A 21966-nucleotide genomic window follows, 5' to 3' on the forward strand; every position below is an offset into this window, starting at 1 on the left:
TTCCAGAGAGTGTGAGGAGTCTATCCCTACACTTTCCAGTGAACATTTCCCAAAGGAGAGCACCCCAGTGAGATCTGTTCACTTTTCTGATTACACAAGCCCTCTCAAAAGCTGTGAACCACTTGGTGATGTCATCACCATCTTCAAATTTTGTCACAATCCCTTTGGGGATTTTTAACATGTCAGGAGAATCTCTGACCCTATTTATATTGCTGCCACCATTGATGGGTCCTAGGCCCATCTCTTGTCTTTCCCTTTCTATGGCTAGGAGCTGTCTCTCTAAAGCCAATCTTTTGGCCATCCTGGCTAACAGGAGGTCATCTTCACTGAGAGCATCCTCAGTGATTTCAGAAATGTGGGACCCTCCTGTGAGGGACTCACCATTTCTGACTAACACAGTTGGAGACAGGACTTGAGGGGTCCTGTTCTCCCTATTTAGGACTGGAGGAGGGACATTGGCCTCCAAGTCACTAATTTCTTCCTCTGTGATGTCATCATCAGAGGGGTTGGCTTTTTCAAACTCTGCCAACAGCTCCTGGAGCTGAATTTTGGTAGGTCTGGAGCCAATGGTTATTTTTTTGATATTACAGAGAGACCTTAGCTCCCTCATCTTAAGATGGAGGTAAGGTGTGGTGTCGAGTTCCACCACATTCATCTCTGTATCAGACATTATTTTGCTAAAAGTTGGAAGACTTTTTAAAGAATCTAAAACTGTTTCTAGAATCTAATTTCAAACTTTTAACAACCTTTTAAACTCTAAAAGACAATGCTAAACAGGGACTTAACACACAAGGCCCTAGCAGGACTTTTAAGAATTTAGAAAAATTTCAAATTGCAAAAATGAATTTCTAATGACAATTTTGGAATTTGTCGTGTGATCAGGTATTGGCTGAGTAGTCCAGCAAATGCAAAGTCTTGTACCCCACCGCTGATCCACCAATGTAGGAAGTTGGCTCTGTATGTGCTATTTCAAAGTAAGGAATAGCATGCACAGAGTCCAAGGGTTCCCCTTAGAGGTAAAATAGTGGTAAAAATAGATAATACTAATGCTCTATTTTGTGGTAGTGTGGTCGAGCAGTAGGCTTATCCAAGGAGTAGTGTTAAGCATTTGTTGTACATACACATAGACAATAAATGAGGTACACACACTCAGAGACAAATCCAGCCAATAGGTTTTTATATAGAAAAATATCTTTTCTTAGTTTATTTTAAGAACCACAGGTTCAAATTCTACATGTAATATCTCATTCGAAAGGTATTGCAGGTAAGTACTTTAGGAACTTCAAATCATCAAAATTGCATGTATACTTTTCAAGTTATTCACAAATAGCTGTTTTAAAAGTGGACACAGTGCAATTTTCACAGTTCCTAGGGGAGGTAAGTATTTGTTAGGTTAACCAGGTAAGTAAGACACTTACAGGGCTTAGTTCTTGGTCCAAGGTAGCCCACCGTTGGGGGTTCAGAGCAACCCCAAAGTCACCACACCAGCAGCTCAGGGCCGGTCAGGTGCAGAGTTCAAAGTGGTGCCCAAAACACATAGGCTAGAATGGAGAGAAGGGGGTGCCCCGGTTCCGGTCTGCTTGCAGGTAAGTACCCGCGTCTTCGGAGGGCAGACCAGGGGGGTTTTGTAGGGCACCGGGGGGGACACAAGCCCACACAGAAATTTCACCCTCAGCAGCGCGGGGGCGGCCGGGTGCAGTGTAGAAACAAGCGTCGGGTTTGTAATGGAAGTCAATGGGAGATCTAGGGATCTCTTCAGCGCTGCAGGCAGGAAAGGGGGGGGTTCCTCGGGGAAACCTCCACTTGATCAAGGGAGAGGGACTCCTGGGGGTCACTCCTCCAGTGAAAGTCCGGTCCTTCAGGTCCTGGGGGCTGCGGGTGCAGGGTCTCTCCCAGGTGTCGGGACTTAGGATTCAAAGAGTCGCGGTCAGGGGAAGCCTCGGGATTCCCTCTGCAGGCGGCGCTGTGGGGGCTCAGGGGGGACAGGTTTTTGTACTCACAGTCTTAGAGTAGTCCTGGGGTCCCTCCTGAGGTGTTGGATCGCCACCAGCCGAGTCGGGGTCGCCGGGTGCAGTGTTGCAAGTCTCACGCTTCTTGCGGGGAGCTTGCAGGGTTCTTTAAAGCTGCTGGAAACAAAGTTGCAGCTTTTCTTCGAGCAGGTCCGCTGTCCTCAGGAGTTTCTTGTCTTTTCGAAGCAGGGGCAGTCCTCAGAGGATGTCGAGGTCGCTGGTCCCTTTGGAAGGCGTCGCTGGAGCAGGATCTTTGGAAGGCAGGAGACAGGCCGGTGAGTTTCTGGAGCCAAGGCAGTTGTCGTCTTCTGGTCTTCCTCTGCAGGGGTTTTCAGCTAGGCAGTCCTTCTTCTTGTAGTTGCAGGAATCTAATTTTCTAGGGTTCAGGGTAGCCCTTAAATACTAAATTTAAGGGCGTGTTTAGGTCTGGGGGGTTAGTAGCCAATGGCTACTAGCCCTGAGGGTGGGTACACCCTCTTTGTACCTCCTCCCAAGGGGAGGGGGTCACAATCCTAACCCTATTGGGGGAATCCTCCATCTGCAAGATGGAGGATTTCTAAAAGTTAGTCACTTCAGCTCAGGACACCTTAGGGGCTGTCCTGACTGGCCAGTGACTCCTCCTTGTTGCTTTCTTTGTTCCCTCCAGCCTTGCCGCCAAAAGTGGGGGCCGTGGCCGGAGGGGGCGGGCAACTCCACTAAGCTGGAGTGCCCTGCTGGGCTGTGACAAAGGGGTGAGCCTTTGAGGCTCACCGCCAGGTGTTACAGCTCCTGCCTGGGGAGGTGTTAGCATCTCCACCCAGTGCAGGCTTTGTTACTGGCCTCAGAGTGACAAAGGCACTCTCCCCATGGGGCCAGCAACATGTCTCTCGTGTGGCAGGCTGCTGGAACTAGTCAGCCTACACAGACAGTCGGTTAAGTTTCAGGGGGCACCTCTAAGGTGCCCTCTGTGGTGTATTTTACAATAAAATGTACACTGGCATCAGTGTGCATTTATTGTGCTGAGAAGTTTGATACCAAACTTCCCAGTTTTCAGTGTAGCCATTATGGTGCTGTGGAGTTCGTGTTTGACAGACTCCCAGACCATATACTCTTATGGCTACCCTGCACTTACAATGTCTAAGGTTTTGTTTAGACACTGTAGGGGTACCATGCTCATGCACTGGTACCCTCACCTATGGTATAGTGCACCCTGCCTTAGGGCTGTAAGGCCTGCTAGAGGGGTGTTTTACCTATACTGCATAGGCAGTGAGAGGCTGGCATGGCACCCTGAGGGGAGTGCCATGTCGACTTACTCGTTTTGTCCTCACTAGCACACACAAGCTGGCAAGCAGTGTGTCTGTGCTGAGTGAGAGGTCTCCAGGGTGGCATAAGACATGCTGCAGCCCATAGAGACCTTCCTTGGCATCAGGGCCCTTGGTACTAGAAGTACCAGTTACAAGGGACTTATCTGGATGCCAGGGTCTGCCAATTGTGGATACAAAAGTACAGGTTAGGGAAAGAACACTGGTGCTGGGGCCTGGTTAGCAGGCCTCAGCACACTTTCAATTGTAAACATAGCATCCGCAAAGGCAAAAAGTCAGGGGGCAACCATGCCAAGGAGGCATTTCCTTACAGCCCTCAAGGAGGATTATTTTCAGAGTTGCTGCTGCAGTGCGTGATGGTGGGTGGAGGATTCTAGCCAGAGTTTGCCAGGCTTGCAAGGTGTTATCAGAACAGGCTGCAAGGGAGAAGGTTAGAAGGTATGTGGCCAGCCTGAGAACCAAAGCTGGCTGGGAGAAGTTGAACCGTCAAGTCTAGGTGGGACCCGGATGGTTTACCACACGCTGTCTACAGTTGATGTGCCGGGACCTTTGGCAGTGAACAGATTTCTCCTTTTCTTTTACCCCTCGTTCTGGGATGACCCTAGTCCCCTGTGTTCAATTGCAGCACAAGAAGTTGGACAGGAGGTGGAGCCTGTTAGTGACAGGGGAGGGAAGTATGGGCATGGGTGGAGTCTGTGCAGTAGACAGTGTCAGCAACTCATGCAGCTAGTAGTTACTGGGTTCATGTGCTTTAGTGTGCCCTGCTATCATGCCACATTGCTTAGCAGAGTTTTTTCTACTAGATGGAGCATGTTTGGAGCTCCCTTACAACTTAAACCACCCCATTCAGTCATTAGACTATTTGACATTTGGATTAAGAATTGAGACGCAGTGTAATTCCATCTAACCTATCAAGCATATCAATTTCCAGGTATGAGCTATAGGGAAGCCTACAAGAAACATGCATAGAAGGTCATGAACTGCTTATGGTGTGCATAACGACCAAGTCTTTTGGTGGCGGACAATATGCCAGGTGATCTATCTTCTTTTGGGTTTGCCCTTTGATTCGTCATCGGGGTATTAGAAAGGTGCTTTGATTGATAAGGAGTGGGCAAATATGCCAGCTAAAAATGTCAGTTCAACACTGCCAGTTCGAGAAGTGAAAAAGGTATATTAGTGATTTGGAGGAGGTACAGATAGGGCTTGGAACAGTCGGAGGTTGAGAATGGAGTAAAATCTTACTCGACTCATCAGCCTCTTTGATTCACAAATAAGATCTTAATACAAGCAAGAACTCTCTCTGCTCCAGAAGAAAAGGGTGATTACCCTCCACTGACAACTTCAAAAAGAATTTTGTCACAAGACATTTTAAACTAATAGAGTCCAACCTGCAAAAAAACTGCAGCGGCAAATCTCATTGTATATGCAAAGTAAAATGAAATACATTTTAGATTACAGTCTCCTGGGTTATAGTCTTTCAGAGCTGAGTTACCTGGCTCAGATAGATTACAGCCAGCTGGTTACTACATCAATATGTTTAACCTACGTAAATAGAAATCAGTCTTTGAGTCAAGACTGCTTCTGCCAGTTGTCAGGTGACTCTTTGGTATCCTCATTCGAACTTGGTCCTACCATAATGGGAATGAAGAAATTGCTGAACTTATAGGGTGTGTGGAAAACATGGGTCCTTTGATAAATACACTAAATGTGGATAGTTTAGGTTGTGGCGGGGAGTAGGCCATTGTCTCTCTTCCTTCCTGTTGTCTCAAGCTTTCCACGTTTCAGCTCGAACAGGCGATTGATTTGAATCTTCATAGGCATAGGAGGTTCGGCTTTTTGAAAGTTAGAGATTTTGTTTTTCCCTTGTCAAAATGTTGGAGGGGTTTCCTGAACCTTCTGTGTTAAATGTAATGTCATTAATGCAAAATAAATTTAATTGGCCAGTAAAGCCTTTAGTTTTAGCTAATTCACAACAACGCAAACAAATACCTTGTTTAGGAAACATTAAGGCTGAGTTTGAGCTGAAATCAAGAGATGTCTGTAGTGTTGCTCAAAGTATTACACAAATAGGTCGATCAACCTGTAGCAAACAAACAACCAATTTCAAGTGATTCTGGCAGTGTCTCTGTATCTCCATTTCCATATTTAGTTTACTGACTTGGTGAAAAGTTTGGCAAATATAGGGTTCTAGCTAGATCTAGTTTAATCGCAAGCATAACCGAAGTGGATTATTAACCTGAAAAAAGAGGAATCATTTTTTAAATTTATTCTAGGATGTAGTCCCACATCGTTAAACTTCGGAGTCACAGAAATTCTGTACTTAGGAATATTAAGGTGCATGACCTCTTCAGTACAACAGGATCATGCTGTTCTAATCTTTTGCAGTCCCCCATAATAGATTCCAAGCAAAAGCAAAATGTAGTTATTAAATAGAATAATTGATTATAAAGGAAGAAGCACCTAGCTTCAAGCCATCTCATATATGCTTCATAAAGGAGATTATACCTGAAGTTATTTTCTTCAAACTTCAGAAGTAGTAGAAGAGAATGGGCTTAGTCCTCTCAATCGTTGAAACATTTCCCATCTTTGAAAGAAATAGGTTCTAAAGGTCTGAACCTGGTTGGTTTTAGTTTGGTGAAGGGTTATGAAGTAACCAAAGTTGAACTTAAATTGGAGCTTGAATCTGTAGGGCCTAGAACTTATGCGAAGGTCCTGCTCTTCCAGAATATAGGAATAAGGCTGATTGTTTTAAAGCCTTGCATCTTCTTCGAAGCCATGAGGGTTAGTCTTAGACTCAAATCCAACGTATCCATTTAACTTGGAATAAAGTAGGGTAAAGGAGAACTGAATTCAGGAAAATATAGCGAACCTTACAGTCACAAAATAACCATATCCCTTTGAAATTATTTAGTGGAAAACTACTATTGTAAGGCAGACTCTCCACATAAGCCACCTTATAGGAATAATAAGGAAAAGCGCTGGAAAAGAAATCATCCCTAGGTGAAGTGGCACCCTACAGCCACAAAGATTTTTAGTATGGAATATCTGGGTATAAAACTCTTTCGGAATCAACATTTTACAAATCAGTTTTAATGCACTGTTCTATCCTAACCTTTCAGAATACTTGGCTGCGTGAGTGCTCTTCAGTAAATGGGTTCATTCTTTGTAAAAAAAAAAAAAAAAAAGGGGGGGGGGGTTTGATCAAACTCTGGGCTTGTCTCAGGGGATCAATTTGATATTAGGATCTGTTTTGTGTGTGGGGAAAAATGCAAGAATTTTAGAATCCTCCTGTAACTGGTTGTTGCCTTATTTGATTTTATTATACAATTAACCTAGTTTAAATTATTTCTTAATTTGTTTGAATGTTTATATACCTTTAAATTGTGCTCGGTTTGATTCTTAAAAAAAAATAAAAGAGACAAATTTAGATCAAAATTTGTCTACATTGCTTTAGCTATGTTTTGCTATGTTCATTTTAAATGAGGATTTCAATTTAAATTACTTTGTGTTTTACTTTTTATAAGATCAAATCGAATGTTTTAAGATACCTCATGGTAGAATTGTGGACTGATAATTGCACTTATAGGACCAACTAAGTTTTGTTAACTGTTTTATGGTGTCAATTTCAGTTTTTTAAATGACACCCCTGTCTAAACTAAGTTGAGACATAATACTTGTTTAGTCCCTGTTGGTTACTTCTTGAAGCCTGTGGAACAGTTCAGAGGAGTGGATCATTTCAAAATAATCAATCTGGGTGTACCCGGGCGCCTGTCGCCACGGTTACGGAACAAAGCCCCAAACCAGACGGCCCATACCCTGGGGGCATGACCGCTAGAGGCTCTAACCCGGAAGTGGAATCTGGTATGGATATCCGGGAGCGTCACGCGAGAGGAGAGAAAGAGAGACAAGGGAGCAGGACATAGGAGAGACGGGAGGAGCAGAGCCTGGCGAGCGAGTGAGCAGTCAGAGTGCTGGATCAAGGACCACGGGAGGAGACACGGAGGAAGATGGAGAAACCGACGACGAGGATGCCGAGAAACCAAGGGAAAACGCTCAACGCTGCCACGTCCCTGGAGGGGCGTGGCTCTCACAGGCTGAGATCACGACGAACACCTGGAATCCATAGGGAAAGGACAGAGAAATTATCACCTTCCTTATTAAACGGGAAGAAGGCAATATCAGAGACATTGATCAAGAAGAAACCCGAACAGCGTATATCATTCCCCTAACCCATATCACAATAAAAGAAAAAAAAGTGTTACCACAGAATTAGGTGTCTCCATAGTTCTTTACAAACCTGTTTCAAACGAGAACCCATTACACTGGGAATAAGTGATCATCTAGCACTGGTGGCCATTTAAAGGCAAACCATAAATATTGAATGCAACCAGTATATGAAATTTAGATTATAGCCATAGAATAGGGGTTACAATAATAAAGAATCTCGAAGAGTGATTGAAGAGTGTAATGGATAAGAACAGGTGTAGGAAAGTGGTGCTTTTTGACACTCCTACTTTTTGCCTGGTATTTGATGCAATTGTGACTGAATGTGCACTGGGGTCCTGCTAACTAGGTCCCCAGTGCCAAATCTTTCCCTAAAACTGTGCATTTGTTACTCAATTGGCCATACCTTTGGCACCCCAGTAAGTCCCTAGTAAATGGTACCCCTGGCACTTAGGGCATAGGTACCATAGTGGGTCCCCAATACATGCAGTATGTCAGTCACCCCTTGAACAGGCCTTATAGACTTAAGGCAGGATGCATTATATTAAATGTGAGAATGTATTTGAAAGAGCTGATATGCCCCTGATCAATATGGTCTATTGATTCTTAGACATAGTGAGTCAGCAGGGATGCCATTTTAAGTACGTGCGCTGGACACCGGTCACTACGAACACCCTAGCTACATGATGGCTTCACTGAAAATAGGGTTGTTTGATATCAAACAACTTGTATTAATAAATCCTCACTGATGCCAGTGATTGATTTATTAATGCATGCACTCAGACAGTACCTTAGAGGTGACCCTGAAAACTCACCAACTACCCGTGATTAGACTGACTATGTTTAGCCAGCCTGCAACCACCAGACGACATTTTGGCCCCTAGGGTGAAAGCCTTTGGTCTAGGCGGTCAGTTACAAAGCCTGCTCTTGGTGAGCTGTTTTCACACCACACCCAGTAGGATGACCTGCAAATCTGCTTTCCAGGGTATGGGGCTTCAAAGATGCTCACTGCCCTAGGAATACAGATCTGTCTTTACTCAAAGGAGAGATGCTGACCACCCCTGCACAAGGGCCCATTTGCAACCTTGACAGGTGGGAAATGTAGTTTTCAGAGAGATGTCGACCCTTCAGGTCAGTCCCACCCCTAAGGTGAGTGGCCAGATGTGAACACATCTACTGATCTGTCATCTTGGTGTTGGCAGGATTAGGAACTCTGGGCAAGTGTTATGACCACATGCCACAGGAGGCTACTACCCACCACTCTTCTAAATGCCCCTAAATTCAGTTTTGAGGGGAGCCCTTGGCACCAGGAAATCAGGTTCCTGCTGACCTACGAAGTACACTTAAGAGCTGCAAAAACAAAGACTGAGGAACAAGCAACTGAACCTGCCAACCTGTTTGCTGTTCCTGCTGAGTTGAGCCAAAGACATCTCATCCTGCAAGCTGTCACGCCTCCAAAAGTCTGGGATGACTACCTGCCTTCAGCAAATGCCCTTAAACTCAAATGGAGCAGCAGAGCTGCTTCCCTGCAGGCACCACAAGTGTCCTGAGAGGACTCCGGACCACCAAAACGCAACAGCAGGAAGCTGGCGCTTTATATGATAAGTCAAAGTGAGATATATTGTGCAAAGAGTCCAGGGGTTCCCTTACCAGTAGACAGGGGCTTGTCCTAGCAATCCCAAGGTGCTCTTTTTAGGGGGTAGTGTGGCGGAGCAGCCTGAGGCTTGTCAGAGGAGTGCAAAAAATCTGCAAGTACACAAAGTCAGTAAATGAGACGGTCAACTGAAGGAGGTTCACACCAATTGAAAGAAATAACAAGTGTCTTAATATATGTTTAGCTATCAGAATCAACATGATCAGGTAAGTACGTTTTGCAAGAAAAATCTTTACAGTTTTGAAGACTGGACAGAGCAGTTTTTGGAAGCTGCATTGTTACCCTATGGAGAGACAAACAAATACTGCATTCAGGCACAGTACAGCGACTTACAGAACCAGTCTCCTGGACTTAAGATAAGTATTGGGAAGGGTCAGGCCCACACCAACAGGTCACACCAGGCGGCACTGAGGTGGTTGGGTGCAGAGGTGTAGTACAGCATCAGGTGCACATTGTTAGTCAGTGGTGATCAGTCTAGTTGAAAAGAGGATGCAGGTTAGGACTAGGTGTTGAGTTTGGGTGAGCCACCGAGTGGGCTCAGGTGTTGGGATGCTCTGGGATGTAGAGACACCAGTGGCCCTCTTCTCCGTCTGGGGTGTCCAGGTGGGGGTTTGGGGTGCAGAGGATTCTTGGACTGTCTGATATCCGTCACCACTGACGGTCGTGTTGAAGAGGAGGGGGGGGTGGAGGGGGTCCTGCAGAAACCGACTAGAGGTGTGAACTGGGTGCCCATCCCAGGTGATTCAACAAGTAGGCTAAGTCTCTAGAGCCTGGAGGATGCAAAAGTGCACCCTGAGTTACCATAGGTGCTTGCAAGGATGCAGGAGAGCCACTCCACGGGAGTTCCTTGTGCTAGGGTGAAGGCTGGCAGTCTTCCTGGGCTTTTGTAATGTTTCAGCAGCTGGATGATAAAGCGTCTTTCTTGCAGTTGTTGAAGTCCACAGGCATACTGGCAGGTTTGGTGCTGAGTCAGTCACAGATATTGCCTTTTGCATCTCTGGAGTGCCCTTCAGGTCAGCAGGGATCTGATTTCCTGGTGCCCGGGGCTCCCCTAAAAACTGAATTGAGGGTCGCTTTGGGGAGTGTAGGGTAGTAGCCAATGGGCTATTGAACCCTGGGGTCACTACACCCCCTGTATGACCACTTCCTGTGGAAATTGGGCATAACCCTGTCCCAGAGTTCCTAAATCTGCCAAGAGCAAGATGGCAGATTTCTAAATGTGTCCACATCTGGCAGCTGAGACAGACCAGAGGGGTGGTCACACCTCCCAGAATACTAAATAACCAGCCTGTAGCTGAGTTGTTCTCAGTGACCAGTGCCCAGCACACATACTTAAAATGGCTTTCCTACTGACTCACTATGCCTAAGAATCGATAGACATCGCAGGGGCATATCGGCTCTTTCAGATATGTTCTCACACTTAATAATATGCATCCTGCCTGAGGGCTGTAAGGCCTCCTGAAGGGGTGACTGACATATATTGCATGCATTGTTAGGGGACCTGGCACACAGGCCGTGGGCCATGTTGTCTTCACTTTTAGCTGCAGCAAGAAAGGCAGCCTGCAATGGCAGTCTGCATGTGCTAGGTGAGGGGTCCCTGACAGTAGCACAATGCATGCTGCAGCCCTTGAGGGACCCTCTGTGGTACCCATACCCTAGGTATCTGGTGTACCATTTACTTTTCGGAGGGGGGGGGGCAGGAGGTATTGCCAATTGGGGGGGAAATTGCACAGTTTTAGGGAAGGAAATCTGGCACTGGGGACCTGGTTAGCAGGAACTTATTCCACTTTCAAGCAAAATTGCATTGAATACCAGGCAAGAAGTGGGGATGGCTATGTAAAAAAGGGGCATTTTCCTACACCAACACCCGAAAGCACCACGGCATCCGTGCTTCCAACCAGAGCTGAAGTGGGCCAATGGTGCCAGCATGGTCCCCTGTCCTGATATAGAAGAAGCCCACCTTGGACTTGCCCACTGTGGGCTCACCAATGCCACCTGCAGCATCTGATTGCTCCCGGTGATTAAAATACAGCTGCTCAAGACACCTCTGCACCTGTCTCCCCTGGCCCATTGAGAAGAGGACCTAAGGGGCCCCCTACCTCATAGAGGATCGTGGAGCTGAGCCCACTTTCTGGTTCAGCCCAGTGGGTGTCTTCCCAGTTCAAACTTGCAGCCTCTTTATAACCAAACAGATCCCCATTGACTAACATTGGGCACCCACCGCTGTATTGCACCTCTGCACCTGGCCATTACAGTGCCCCCAGTGTGACCTGTTGGTGTGACCTTGGACCTTGCCCCATACTTACCTTAGGACCAGACGATTGGTCCCATAAGTCGCTGTGAAGTGCCCGAATGCACAGGTTTCCCCCCCCCCCCCAGGATAACATTGGGCACCAAGTGCTAAAAAGCACCTCTGCACCTGGCTGCCCGAGGTGTCCTGTTAGTGTTGTCTTGGATCTCACAACACAAAAGGATGATGGACGGAGTGCTGACAATGCAAACACTCACCCCCAGTCACAGATCTGGGTTTAATCCATCGTTCTTTTGCTCACCATGCCACCCCAGTTTGGACCCAGCCATATGCAAATCAGTCTTGACCCTGTTCCTCATGGGAACAGTCCAGCCCGAACTGCCAGGCCAGATCTGTGACTGGGGGTGAATGTTTGACAATGTTCAGCATTCCGTCCATCACTTGTTGTTTTTGTCTTGGATCTCACCCCATACTTTAAGTCCAGAAGATTGGTCCCATAAGTCTCTGATTTATAACTGTATGCAGTATTAGTTTTTCTCCATAGGATAAAATTGCTGCCTCTGAAAAATGAACTGTCGACTTTTGAAACTTGAAAGTATTTCTCTTGCAAAACGTGCTTACCAGATTGTATTGATTCTGGTGTCTAAATATATATATAAAGACACTTGTTATTTTTTATAAATTGGGGTGGTTCTTATTGAGTCGTATCTCATTTATTGACTATGTGGCTCTGGTAGATGTCTAATACTCCTCTCTGATATGCCTAAGGCTGCTTGACCACACTATCCCCTTAGAGAACCTGGAGATTTCTAGAGAAAGTCCCTGTCCAAGAGTAAGGGAACCCCTTGACTCCTTGCACAGTATGCCTTATTTTGGTATACTACATAAAGAACCAACTTCCGACCGCAGGTTGCATATCAGGAGTAATGGTGGTATTGAGTGGTATCAATTGTTCATGGAAAGAAGTTATGGTGACAACAAAAGTGGCTTGCTGAAGGGGTAGTTTGATCTAAAGTGCCAAGAACTTTAAAGGTATTTGAACAAATTAAAATGAAAACATCAAGTATTTTTCATGGGAGGGAAAAGGAGAAGGTATGAGTTGGATTGGAATAAAATACAAGGAGTGACGTTGCATGGCAATCACAAATTGAGTTTGCAGTCTTACTTGGGGCCTTGAATGCTCAAGTCTCCGAATCACAATAGGTAGAATTTATTTCAAATCTTAACTAAAAACTCTTCACCAAATTCTGGTCCAGATTGTTCTGTGCCTTATCTGAAGAGGGGACTTTTAACATCCATTTGAAAAAAAAAAAAAAAATGTGAAAATGTTGAAATAATGAATACATTAAAGTCCTCCAGGGCAGGGGATCAGATTGTCGACTTCCAATAATGTATAAGGCTGTTCTTCTCTTCTGGGTGGGATCTTTAACTCCTTTCTTTAAATATGTTTCCTCATCTGGTAAAATAACAGGTTTGTGAAGGGGCTTGATTATATAGGACTTAGTTACGAAAGGTTCTGGAAAGAATCGGCAAACTCAAGATTGATTTCCTGCCTGCATACAACTTTGAAGAGTTCTACACATCTGCCAGCTCTAACTCCTTGAATACTGGGCTTTTGGGATTGGTATTACTTCAATTGAGCAGGGAGGTTTTAGACAAAAACATTTAGCAGGCAGCCACTGGTTTGTACTCCGGTCAGCAGCTAGGAGGTCTCTAGCAACAATAGGCAAACTTTGTTGCTGTTACGTATACTTCCAAGCTACTTTTGACCTGGACACTCTTCGGGAAAAGTTATGATCATGGAAAACTCTGCCAAACTTGCTGTTAGTGATACTTCTGCATCATGCAAGCAAACAGGTCCAAGTTGACCTAGGTGGCTCAGGGGTTGTATTGGAAATACAATTCCAAAGGCGAATGGTTTAAGGCAGGGGTGTATTTCAGTGCCCCTCCTGTATGGCCTTTACATTTCTAATTTACCAGCAGCCATAGCAGATACTAACAGTAAATATAGAAAATACGAAGACACTAATCTTCTCTAAACAGCCAAAGAAATTCTCTGGTTTTCTAAATACGCTTTTGGAGCAGGTTAGAGAGTATAAATATCTGGGTCTTAAACATGCAGTGGGACTAAGATGGGACAACCGCATCTAAACTGAGAACATCACTTATTACTGTGAATGCCTTAAAAAGTTTAGATTGGTGTTATGGGGGGTCTTTCTGTGGAGCCCCTAAAAAGGCAAATTTTGGATACATAATACTTCAGGCACAGTATGGAGCTCAATTACTTACTCTAGACTCGCAAGTAAAATAGGAATGTCTAGAGTTTGTTCAAAATATCTTAGGTCTCCTAGAACGACTTGGGGGAAAAAAAAGAAAAAGTCTTGACTTAGACCTTGATTCCTGGACACTATTAGACTCTGTCTCAAGTGCTGAGATTTTTCTTTAGCATTAGAAACAGTAAGCTGGAGAAAACATCTCTGCTCCATCCTTAAGTTATTTACAGGTCAGTAGATGTTTTATGTCTTGTTTCTAAATTGTTGTTGAATTTTACGTTGAGAATTGATACACTTGAGTGAAGATTCCATTCCATTAAGTATGTTTTTAGAATTACGAGGTAAGAGTAAAGGAAGCTACGTTAAATGGAGGTCACTTTAATGTACTGTCAAAGCAATCTGTTGCCCTTTTTATTTAAAATATAGGTGGCAGAGAAACCTCTCCATATTTTTCTCAGGTCCCAGGTTAACAAATGAGGAGTCTCCTTCGGATAGGATTTGACTTGAGCTGGAGAATCTCTGGGTTTTGAGTTAGAGTTTGAGAATAATGATTACTACTCTTGTGTTAAAGCATATCCTTTAGACCATTTCTCTATGGATTGTTGCTTCTTTCTGAATGAGCACAAAGGTATTTTCTGCTCTCTTTTTATGAATTATGGAACCAGAAACCTAAAAACATGAGTCACTTTCTATGCAATGAAAAATGTAGACATTGGTTTTATAACTGCAAAATAAGTCACATAACTGCAGAGAAGACTGGTTTGAAGTAATTTTGAGATTTAGAATGAGGAAGGATTTGATTATTGAAACTGTTGCTTGGAGTTGATTCTGTATTATAATTGACACATTCTTATGATGAATGTGGATTGGCTAAGCTTAAATTTGATTCATTTTAGTTTCACAAATGTATATGTAAAATGTTTTTTAAAATTTTAAGGTATCTAATTTATAATTGTTGTTAGCATATATAAAACGTAGAAGTCATGTTCTGTAAGATTTCAACTTGGATATAAAGCTAAAAATGCCAATTGTAGTTTTACTCTGGTTACCGTTTTAGTGGCACTACATCTTTGTTCTGTGTGTAGAAATGTGGCACGCCCTCTTACTGATGCTTTTTGAGATACTTGTTGTACAAAAGCATGCTCCAGTTTTGCTCAAACAGCTAGTGTCCACAGTATCTGAGCTACTAGACCATTCAGGCATCTCTATGTATCTCACAAGAAGGAAGTCCTCCCAGAAGTACTCTACTCCAACTTTGTATTGAAGTCTTCCACGTATAGATTATTTTCAACTCATTGGAACAGCATATTGGATGATTTAGCTTTTTGAATGGAGAGGTGGCCTTTTTTTCCCCCTGGTTCCAGCTCGATGTAGGACCGAAGGGGGTGTTTATGTAATCCTTTAACAGTGCCCTCTTTTGACTTCCCCACCACCCTTTATATTAAGTGTTCCTAGAGACCAGATAGTGTGGTGTTCTCAGTCATGCTAGTTACTCTGGCTTGACCTTACTCTAGTTCTTCTGGGTTTTTATAATGGCACATCCTTCTTCCCAGGGGAGAGTTTTAAACCACTGCTCACTATTGTTTAACTTGAGCTCATGATTTCTAAGCAGTTGGCCCTTCAAAACATCTAGGTCTCTGCTTTTTTTTTTTTTTTTACTTTGAAGCTGTTCCATCTCTGCCAGACCGTACAAGCAGATGGCAAGGGTTCTGTCTTGGGACACTAATGAGGAATGCCCAACCCTTTAACATCCCAGAGTGATTGCACAACCTGGTGGAGGTAAGCATGCATGTGAACGCCCTCTAACCTTACCAAGAAGCCATTAGAGGAACTAGAATTTGCCTTTTGAACTATGCTCCACAGTCACCTAATTATTCAAGACATCTTGTAGTGTGAACTTCCTTCATTTTATAAGGTATCCTGCTTACTTTTTTGACTTGAGACTGGATCAGGCAAAATACTGCACAAATCTTTTGAACCACTGTCATCTTGTCATTAAGCTTCCTTTGTGGAAGATAACTTTCTTCGAGGCCATAAAAGCTGCCAGGCCAATATATGAACAACAGGCCTTTGCTCTTGGAAGTTTCTTCATGACCTTCCTTAGTAATTGAGTAATTCCCCCTCCCTTTGTTCTGAAAAGTACTGGTGTGGTTCCAGCTGAACTATCTTAAGCATATCCACATGTTTTTCTCTTGTTAATATTCTCCCTCAGCTGATGAGATTATTCTCAATGTAAATGTCAAGCATGTCTGCACTCATCTGAACACACAACTCAGGCATGTGCTTTAATGACTTTTAGATTGTGATGGAACCTAGAAAATCAGTGACCCTGAGACTTGAGGTTGCCAAGATTATTTTTAATTTTCGTATTGATGTAATGGGAGAAACATGAAAAGCAACTTGGTGTGACAGCTTTAGTGTAATTTAGATTGCTTCCAGGTGGGTGATGGTGAAACCTCCTCTCCCTCTTTGCTTACTCAGCCTTCTATAAAGTTGGTTAAAGTGGCATAATTACACACATTTGTTGGGCCACATGCTGAATGAAACTATCCCAGTAAGGTAAGGTGATCATTGCCTGATAGATCCCATGAAATCACCCTTTATTCATCTGTCAAATGGTAGTCCACCTCCATATGGTGTCTGGAAGGCTCCCCAGGATTAAGGCATCTGTAATTCCTCTCTGTGATCTTTAAGACGCCTGTGTGAGCTGCCTCACAAGCATTCTGTTGTCCGTACGCTCTGAATGATTTATTTTGGAGTGATGGAAGAGTTTTCATGGAAATTCTGTTTGTACGGCTTAAGCTGCCCAAAGCTTCTCCTTCTCTCTTTCAAATGTGGATACTATGCATAAGTTAAGTGATGGAACAGTAGTGCGTGGATGGGAGGAATAAAGTTGCTTTTATTGCTCTTAATCCATAACCTTGTTCTCAGTATCAGTCCCTTTCCCTCAACCAATCTACAGTTAGAAAGCTTGCATTGATGTTGCTTTTGTTTTTTTTAAATTGCTGGACACCAGTGGGGTTGTGCTTATGGGGACAGATGGTGTGCCCCTTATGCATGTGCATTTCTGGTGCAATTATCTATCAACTAACAATTGTGCAGTAGGTTACCAATCCTGTCACACGGTTGCAAGGATTACCTATATATTTCCAACAGGAACGACCTTACAGTGTAGGGATAAAGATAGTCATAAGATAGTCATAAGATAGTCATAAGATAGATAGTCATAAGATAGTCATAAGATAGTCATAAGATAGTCATAAGATAGTCATAAGATAGTCATAAGATAGTCATAAGATAGTCATAAGATAGTCATAAGATAGTCATAAGATAGTCATAAGATAGTCATAAGATAGTCATAAGATAGTCATAAGATATATATATTTTTTCTTTATGTTGAACATTAATCGACCTGGGTGATGGAATGAGGTAAATACCTTCATACATTTTATCAAGGGGTTATGTAAGAATCACATTATTCAGCATAATCATTCTTCCAGCAAATATGAACCAAGCACCACAAAAACACGCTGGGCAGTGGGGGTGGTGGGAGAGAAGAACCTAAGATGTAGCCTATGCTGACCAACAGGAGATTCTATAGACTGTGAACACCCCAACCCTGGCTAGAATGAAGACTAAATCACTATATGCAAAAAAGGGATTTACCTTTGCATTCATTCATTGGTACCTGCAGCGACCTCTTTGTCTCGCTTGCAGGATGGCCTCTGTGGCTTCTTACAGGCAAAATTGCCACATTTACATTATACATTAACTTGAGTTCCGTAGCATGCCACAAGACTTCAGGTTATTGTACACATTGTCACAGATACCATGCTGAGGAAAAAATGCTGATTTACATACCTGTGAGTTTTCTTTTTTTTTTTTTTTTTGTCATTTTGAAGTTTGTCATAGATTGGGTGACTTATGTGCCGGGTGTATATTATCTCAGGGGAGCAATTTGTACTGCATAGAAATGTTAGCTCAGTTGGACAAAAAGTGTCTGTAAATTCAGACGTCGCCTTATAAAATGTTAAACGTCATAAGCTTCAGACTTCAATTAGACTCAAACCCTCGGCTGCGACCAAAACCCTTTGCAGAACCATCTATCCCCTGTGAATCATGAAATATGCCTCCAGAAAATGGCATCTTGATTCTTACTAGTCTTCTGGTAGTGGAATCTTGGTTTTCATTACTTTGCATTAACATATTTTGAAAAGAAGTCTTTTAGATTTGGAGCCATCAGCACTTATTCATGTTAGGGTCCTCTGAGTTTATTTGGCCAGGTGCGTTCACCACTCTAGACATTTTAGATGATCTAATCAAAAGGCAATTAAATGCTGCATATAAGTTTTAAATGATTGAATTTTGCTTATTGGCCATATGTACGTTTAACAATACAATATTTATAAATGCTCAAATGAAATGCAGCATAGTTTTTTGGTAGATTGTTGAAATGTAGTTTCCCCCCTTATGTTGACCTCCCATACCGTTAAAGGAGACTCTCAAATGGTTTGCCTTTTGAAAGAGCAGGTCCATGTAAGTGATGCGATAGCCCGCGTTATTCATGCAACTTGAAATATCTGGCAAAGCCCTCTATAATTTTTTTTTTTTTAAATTAGCTTTTGCCACTGTGTGTTTCTACTTGATGATGAAACTAGTCCACTGCCTTGTGCTGCTATCTTTACTTGAATATATTTCTATCACCTATCTAAAGTCAATCTTTGAAAGAGTAGTAGTATGGCAGAGCGCACTAGTAAAAAAAAAATATCTTTAAGGTAACCTGTTAGAAAGACCCAGCACTGCTCACACGGTGAGTAACAAAGTGTTTTTAAATATTATTTGCTTATCCATTCTTTAGACTCCAGATGGTAATAAGGGTATGTTTACCATGCCCTCATCTATGAATGAGGAATGTCCAAACAGTATTAATAATTACTGTATTATAGAAATGTTTTCCCAACTAACATGAAAATGCTCTCAACTGGGGTTTGACCTCATAAAGAGCCTTTAGTAATTAGATTTTGGATACACTGGTACGCTGCTGCTAATGGCCCAGGTGAATTGGTAAGTGCAGTCACAAAACAGGTTTGTAGTTTTTTAGAGTTGCTTTCATATTCAAAGAAATAAGCTGTTTAGAAGAAGCATGTAAACTTGGAGTCGTGATCCCATTACTGACAGTACAGTTTGGCCACATTTCTCATTTACTCCCCTTTAGTCCCCTTAGTTTCCTTTCACACATTACTTAACAAAGAAGAATATCCAGATAGGGGATTTTTAAAATTAAACATATGTTGTTGGGAGACAATATTATTACTTATGTCACTTAACTACCCTGTTTGATGGTTGTATTGAAGCAGTCACATTGCTTGGATTTTACTGTGCCCTTTGCAATGCGTTTAAATTAGCACAAGCCCATAACTACCATTGCACATTTTTTTTTATTTTTTTTAAAGCCTGTTTTCTAGTGGCATTTCTACAGGAATTAGTAAGCACTAAACTTCGTGCTTCAACATTATACTCTATTTACATAGAAACTGTGTGATATTCCACAATCTTATGATTAGGTTCTGAAGAAACAATTTCCATTTGAATAAAGAGCTCTTCTTTTAGTGTTGAGACTACTAAACGTTATATCATCATGTCAAGTCTGTTGACTTGAAACCATCAAGTTTAAAGGTTCTCCATCTTACATTTTTTGATAAAATGTCTGATTGACAAGGATCTAATGCCTTTACTGGCACTAGTATTGTGCATTACATATAATCTTAAGGCATTTGCACTCCAGAATTGTTCTTGTTCCACTAGAGCTAGCACAGGTGCAGCATGCGGAGCCTTCTAGGGCCTTCTACCATTCCAGGAATTTAGCGGGCCATATGGATAACCTTATGCCTTCTTTAATAGAGCACCCTTAGGTACTGTTGGTACCTAGGTCATGTGTACAGAAGAAGGGCTGCCGCATGTATTATTTCCAGAATGAATCACTTTGCTACTCCCCATAAAATGTTTGCTTGAAACTCATTTATTTCTCATCCTAGAAGTTAGTTTTCAAAGGTTGAAAATAAAAACAGGAGGTAAGAATAGGAAAACTGTTTATGGTAAGTCCTTGATGGTTCCTATATTTCTATCGGTGTCATTCTTTGATTGTTGACCGCTCATCATCTAATACTTTTGTAAGCGTCCTCTTAACATCTGTGTAGAATGCATGTATGGATTTTGAATGGAGTATGATGTCGCCCACCTTTTGGAGTGGGGTTTCTATGGAAAGGATCAACACTGAAGTATTTTTGTAGCCATTAATACTGCTGTTTGTGTGAATTTGGGAAAATGATGTCTTGGAGTTGCCCCTGCAGTTGGTCTCCTTGGAATATGAAACCATCCGGTGTAGCCATTTCTATGTCTGACAAATGTTATAGTGGAGTTTAAATTGTAGCAGGCCTTAGACCTAGTCTCTCTCAGTTAGCGTTGCCCATTTTTGACACTGTTATGGTCGATTTCTTTCTTGTTGACTGATTAATTTAATACTCTTAACTTTGTTGGATGCCCTTTTTCACACCGGTTAGCAGTTATATTATAAAATTGTACCTTGAGACATTATAAGCTTTCTAATCTGTACATTGCAGGTTGTAGGTTTTTGTTTGATAAAATTATTTTTGGGAGTCAAAAATGTATCACCACCTTAAGCATACAGATTATGTTCACTTTGACAAATTGTGACAAAACAACTTTTCAACTATATCGAAGAGGAAACTTCGTAAAATTGAACTTTGTGATGGCGTACATGTAGATTCTAATTGTAATAGTTTCTCTTGAGTCCCATTTTGCTATTTTTAAGATGTAGGAAAGTGACCCTTTTTGTCCTGGTCACCCCCCACTTTTTGTCTCTGGTACTTGTTTTTTGACTGATGTGCATTGGTTCCCTGCTAACCAGGCCTCCGTGCCAGTTCTCTTTCCCTAAAAACAAGGTAAAATGGTCTAATTGTGTACAGTTGGTACACACTTTGCACTCCTGTAAGTCCCCAATAAATGGTACCCTTGATACCTAGGGCTTGGGTACTGAAGAAAGGTTGCAGCATATATTATGCCACCCTAAAGGCCCCCCCTTCCCCCTGCCCCCCACACACACATACTGCCTCCAGACTGCCATTGCAGGCTGCATAACGTGGTGCAAACCATGTGTGAAAACATGGCACATTCACTGAGTGCCACGCCCAAGTCACTGCATCTAATATATGTAAGTCACCTCTACAACAGGCCTTACAAGGCACCCTGCCTTAAGACTATATTACTTGTGAGGGCATATCTGCTTGAGCAGATATGCTCCTGTGCTGTCTAGTTCAATTACTAGATGGTACAAGTGAACAGAGAATCCATCTTGAGTGTATATACTGGGCATGCATGCGTCCTCCAGCTACATGATGGCTTTACTGAAACCTATGGTGTTTGGTGTCAAATACCTTGCCTTAATAAATCTGTACTGGTGACAGTATTGAATTTATTATGACATACACCCAGAGGTACCTTACAGGTGCGCCCTGAAACCTACTAGTCTTGTAGTGTGCTGGCTGACTGGTCTCGACCAGCCTGCCACTACATACTAGTTTCTGACCCCCTGTAGGTGAGAGCAAGTGCTGTCTGAGGTCAGGAAACAATACCTGCTCCATAAAAGGTGTTATCACCTTCTCCTGCAGGATGGCTACTAATTCTGCATACTAAGGCCAGCAGTTTCAAAGCCTTTGACGCCTTTGCTATGCGGCCCCGGCTTCCTCCAGAACACGCAGAATGCCACCCCCAGCTCTGAGGCCCATTTGGCACCAGGACAGGTGGGAAATTAGCTATGTAGCAGACATGTTGCACCACTAGCATAGTCACACCCCTAAGGTGGGCTGCCTGATGTGCTCCACGAAACAAGAGTTCCACCATTTTACTTTTGGTGGAATTAGGAGCTCTGGGACAAAACTATTCCCACTCCCAACAAGAACTAGTCATATAGGGGGTGTAGTCACTCCGGGGGTACGTACGTAGCTAGTTGGCTACTACCCTACACTTCTCTTAACCCCCCTAAATTCAGTTTTTAGGTGGCACCCAGATACCAGGTACAGTAGGAGGACAAAGAAGAGCCAATCAGTGCAAGAACTGTGGACTGGCTGTTGACGTAGGCACCAAACCCTGCCTGCTTCTGTCACGGCAGTTGCAAAGACCTGACTTGTCCTGCGGCTGTGCTTCCTCATAAATCCTTGGAAGCTTGCTGGCGCTT

General features: G+C 43.0%; 1 protein-coding gene across 1 annotated transcript in view; it reads left to right on the plus strand.

Moving 5' to 3' along the window:
• Positions 1-21966, plus strand: part of PAPOLA (poly(A) polymerase alpha) — an 858334-nt gene that overhangs the window by 396039 nt on the left and 440329 nt on the right. The window lies entirely within an intron of this gene.

This window comes from Pleurodeles waltl, chromosome 9 (genome assembly GCF_031143425.1).
Source record: "Pleurodeles waltl isolate 20211129_DDA chromosome 9, aPleWal1.hap1.20221129, whole genome shotgun sequence".
Taxonomy (NCBI): Eukaryota; Metazoa; Chordata; class Amphibia; order Caudata; family Salamandridae; genus Pleurodeles; species Pleurodeles waltl.